Below are 5,388 nucleotides of genomic sequence, written 5' to 3' on the forward strand. Positions count from 1 at the left end.
AAATATTGCAATTGATTGTGTTTCCTTAAATAGCAATAACAATGGATAATTATTTAACAAATTTAACTTTGAGGTGACAATGGTACATGTATCTCGTGATAGTGACGTACGTGCGGTGAACTTTTGCACCTGCTTTTCCAGTATCTTTAAAGTTGAATTTTTAACTCAATTTTTTTGCATGAATGTTAGACGTTTAAAATATAATACAGAGTCGGTTCATGTGACAGTCTGGTCTCAAGACAGTTTTGTCTTATTTCGTCTTTTGTTACTTGCTGGATTAGCCAGGTGCAATCAAGAAGCAGGTGTAAAAGTTTACCACACTCAACTTATTCATGAAAAAAGAGGCAAGCATTTTTATTAATCCTGGCTACTTTTTCGAAATATATGTATATAACAGCAGACTCTCGCTAACCCGGCACATATCAGATCACCAGGGTGTGCCCCGATTACTAGAAGTTAATTGAAGAAGCGCATTCAATTAACATAAACTTCCGTGCACTGACATGCATTAACATGTTTTCCTCTTCAATGGGGTCAACGAAACCCACCTAAAAATGCTGGATTACTAGATGGCCAGATTACTAAGTCTGCTTAATTGAAAATTATTTTAACTTCACCACGCAGTTTAGTTCAGTCTTCTATTATTTCTGATATATAAGCACACATTTTCAACACACACTTTTTTTAGTGTTGCAAAACATGAAAATCTCTCTCCTGGCATTATGTAACAAAATGAAAGGTTTTACCATAAGTTGAAAGGGATAAAAATTTAAGAAAACCCGATTCTATGGCATATACAACATCAAAATATAATGTTTTATATGGAGACAATGCTTTAAGAGCACCTCTCTTGCTTCAGCAAAACTAAACAAATTAAAAATCTGTCGTCCCCGTTAAATTGATGGGAAAAAATAAGAAACACCTAAAAATGTGTTTGACAAAAAAAAAAAAAAATTGTTTTGAGTATCAGTGCTTGGTCAAATTGAAAATGAGCAATGAAAATAGATTATATTTATGCTTCTCAATCAAAATTTTTAAAGTCAAATGCTGAAACTGGCAAAATGCTACATTTTCACCATGAATTTTAAACAAACATCTTTGCTGAATATGTATCAGCTTTGGTTGACATTCATTTTTCGTTACCTTTTTTTTTCAATTTCATGAGAATGATCCATATGCGAGAAGAGTAACTTTTGCTGTAAATACCAATTTCCTTTGCTTAAAAACCTGATACATGATATTAAAAACTTACGTAACAAAACATTGCATAGCGATGTGGATTCAAATGCAATTTTGCTGTTTCTTCCTTTAAAGTTGTATTCACACGCCAACCGATCAGTCAATAAATACCGTAATGAGTCATTCACTGCTCGCACAACCCCTTTGCCCACTCTGGAAGACAGGTACTGGCACTGGAAAGCATATTAATTGAAATTGTAATTAGAACGGAATAACTCCATGTGACAAACTGGCATTTATAACTTCATTTGAATATTCTGGTTCTAAGCCCATTTCAGTTTCATAAAAATCACAGTAAGTGTGCAATGATTAATTATCAAGATATACTTACCAAATTGAAAAAGTTGTTATCATCTTGCAGAAACTCTTCCAATAAAAACATCTCATCTTGCGTGGTAAGAGGAAGAGAAATGGGCAAATCTACAGGAATCTGTGACAATTCCACCTTCATGTTTTTGTTCAATTGTTTCATGCATTGCAGGAGCTGGTTATTCTGTTCTCGGATTTCCACGAGTATACTTAAAATCTTATCATTAGTTCGTGGACTAACAGGAGTAGATGAGGTTTTAGGAGTACTGAGATACTGACTTGCTTCTATCTCCAATTCTACAGATGGAAAAAATAATTCAATTTAAGCTAATTACTAGAGAATTTAGATGAGAAACTTACAATAAAATATGATTAAGCAAACGAAAAGTGCAAAGCTTGGAGGCCTACTCAAGCCCTATAATAATTCAAATATAACACGGTTATCTTTTTATCCCATTTCCCAGAACTGGAAACTCCACACTCCTCCTAATGTTATCTTCATATCAGAACCTGATCCATGAAAAATACATTAGACTCCAGACTAATGTGGCGAAGGGCAGAGTTGGCAAATTTCTTGTTATGGTGGAAAAAACTGCAGTAAAAACCATGGAAAAAAATTGCTTATTCTACTTGTATATCCTACCTGTTAAGAAACTATTATTTTCATTCAATAATTTCTCTTGCTCAGGCTTCAAATATTCAATAACTGGCCTCGGTTTAGGTAGAGCAATTGTATTTCTCGCATTCTCATCATCACTTTCACTGCTGCTGAGAATTACTGGTTTACGTTTTCGAGGCCTGCGACAATCATCATCCTCTATCTCTGTGCTTGCAACGTCAGTTTCATATTCAGCTTCTTTGGCTCTTTTTCTGGCTTTCAGCAGGTCATCTATTAGAGACAAGACCTACTTGTTGACAAGGTAAAGTATATAAAAGAAATATGCAGCATCATAGAACATTCAACATTACACTCGAATATATTGCCCCCCTCATGCCAGCACAAATGTGCTATGTCCTTGGGAAGAAAAAGAACATGGGAAATGGCGTTAGAATGTTTGCTCTACTCATGTATGGTAAACTTATCTATGGAAGTTATTTTCCTAAAATGTTTCATGTATTCCAATAGGAACACATTTACAGTTCAGGGAAACTGTATAGAGCAAAATAAGGTATCCAACCAGCTGATAAAAAAAAAAAAAAAAATTTCACATTTGGGCATTGGGGGGGGGGGGGCGATATATACCACGCAGGGCTGGACAAATCTTTAAAAACACTCTAGGTGCCAGAACAATTTTATCAAAAAAGGTCCAAAATAATGCTTCTTTTGACTTTTTCAGGACATAGTGACCCTCTTACATGTTTGCGGACATGTTGCTACAAATTAAAAATATTTTGGGTCGCCGCTGTGGTGGTCGAGTGGTTATAGTGACGGACTCGCGATGCGAGGATCTGGGTTCGAACCCCACAGTGGTGGTCGGCTGAAGTTGGTTTTCTGTGGTTCCCAACTTCAAGGCGCAAATGCGAGCCGATCTCCTCGTTAAAAAGTCTCGCCACAGAGAGCAACAGTCCTACAACGATAAATCATTCAATCATAACACTTCACTCATAGTTAGAAAAACTGGTGGCAGATGGCAGCACTACACATAACAAGCATTACAGAGAAACAAAAAATTTCACGTCAGGTTTCACTACACGTACATGCACATTCCCGCATGTACTGATTCGTTGGGGGTTCCACGGAGGGGGGTGTAGCAGTAGTAGGTAGGGCCTCCAAAAAATGGCTCGGGGATCCATGATGTTCTTAAGTCAGCCACCTCGTTGAGCAATTTGCCTGTTGTGACGTTGTAATTGTAATATGGAATTCCATGTTAAAGAGACCGAAATGCAAAAAAAGAATTAAATAATGCCTCTCAGCTTGCAATTTATTGACTGCATAAAGAATTTTTTAGTCCTCATGGTTACCCGAGATCTTTCCAGCCTTGATAACACAAAATGTATAACAAGGCTCCAACACTATTTCACTGGACCAAATTCATAACTGTTGATGCTGGAAGATCCATATAAAGGTTTACCGACATTGCCTCTCAAAATTTGACTACAAAATACGTAAATTTCACAAGAATTTTAAAAACCTTTTTAAAGCAAGAACCTAAGGTTTGCCAGCTTCAAAGTTTGGTTTAAAAAAAAATTTTCCCCATTAAAATTGAACTTGATCTTCAGTCATAAATCCCAATGTTACATGAAGTGAAATGGCTACCTGTTTCATAGAGGATTCTGTTTAGTTGTATTATTTTCCAATTTTCATCCGGCTCCTCGCCAGAAATCAGAGCTTTATTGTAATTTTTCACAGTTTTTGATGGCCAAAAACATCTGGTCTTCCGGGGCGTTAACCAATTGCCGTTAACGATAACAACTGGACCATTCCCAGAATCGATTGCCTCCTCTGCAACGCAAAACATTTTTCTACTGAAAAGCAATCGAAGATAAATACGTAAATAATTTTCGAAAAAAAAACCCAGACAGAATTCTAACAAAAAAGCAGAACATGCATAACATTTTACTTTGATAGAAATTGTCTGTCGTGACTCATGAAATGAAAATTCGAAAGGAAATTCACCTCTCAGGAAAAACCTCTTGAAAACAACTTGGTCCTTCGTGCTCAAGCTCAAAATCTTCACTTTTCTTAAGGCACGCAACTATAAAAGGCCATCGCTAGCATAAACTGAACAAAAACAACAAAAAAAAAGAAAACAATTTGATAAAAGTAACGTTGTAGGATTACAAAAAGATCCAGAACATATACATAAGACAAAAATTTTAACACCATGTAAAACAAAGACTATCATCAACATTCACTGCAGCAGAGAAAAAGAGCGCGCATTCTTTACGGTTGACGGTTTTTCCAATGGGCACGAAACTCGTGATGTTTATGACTTAAATACATTTACGCTATTTACCGACACGTCATTTCATGACCTCGATTGTTCATGAACGTCATGAAATGACGAGTTATTTAAAGAAGGTCATGAAATATCACGTCATTTCATGACCTTCATTGTTCATGGTCATTAAAAGACTTTGAAATGACGTGATTTTTTTTCCTCATTGACGTCATTTACAGAAAATGACCAAATTATCACGTCATATTTGACGTCAGGCGACTACTTGGGATCGTTCAGCCCAGGACAGTGGGTTGGATTGTCTTTTTTCGTTCACGTTATGCGATGAAACAACCTCAGCTTGTACATCTGATTCCACTGGGTTTGACAAGTGTAGCGAAGAGATGTCCACTTCCTTCGTCCTTTCAGATGCAAGCCGCCTGCCCGATAATATTTGATATTTGGACCACTTTTGGCCACTGTCCCCCATTTTTGCAACTTCTGCCCACGTTCTCTTTGATCCAAGAGAGGAAGGTGACAACACTTTCTCAGCTGGAAGCGCAGTGCCATTCTTCAGTTGCTTATTCGAATGCAGTTGTGGCCAGGCGTCCATCTTTTCAAATTCTATCGAGCGACTGTTCGTTTGCCTAGACCTGTCAATTTTTACTTTACGTTGTCTCTGAGGTTTGGGAGGTTCCCAAGGTAAAGTTGTTTCGTTGTTCCAGCTATCCTCAACGTAAAATATCGAGGTTGGGAGTTGAGAGGATACTGTCGTCGTTGGGCTAACACAGGCGTTCCTCTCTCGTGGGACGTCTGTTTACTGACTTGAAACTTTTCTTGTCAGTTTTTCTTGAAGTTTTTCTCCGAACTTGTCCCAAGCCTTTCTCAGTGCATTTTGATTTCTGTATTCTCGGTGGGTAGCGTCATAGAGCAGAGAATTTGACCGAACGTGTTCGATCAG

At 37.3% G+C, this 5,388-nt stretch overlaps 1 long non-coding RNA gene across 1 annotated transcript; it reads right to left on the bottom strand.

Annotated features, from left to right (window-relative positions):
- Positions 1-1,599: 1,599 nt before the first annotated feature.
- On the bottom strand, positions 1,600-4,712 carry LOC149084292 (uncharacterized). The gene is made up of 3 exons (XR_016193033.1): positions 4,166-4,712; positions 3,806-4,014; positions 1,600-2,437 (listed from the first exon to the last, which is right to left on the bottom strand). It is a non-coding gene; the product is annotated as an uncharacterized LOC149084292 (long non-coding RNA).
- Positions 4,713-5,388: the final 676 nt, after the last annotated feature.

The sequence above is a fragment of the Pholcus phalangioides genome, unplaced genomic scaffold (assembly GCF_987345545.1).
Source record: "Pholcus phalangioides strain wild (caught in Gottingen) unplaced genomic scaffold, Ppha-v1.0 ptg000008l_1, whole genome shotgun sequence".
NCBI classification, from domain to species: domain Eukaryota; kingdom Metazoa; phylum Arthropoda; class Arachnida; order Araneae; family Pholcidae; genus Pholcus; species Pholcus phalangioides.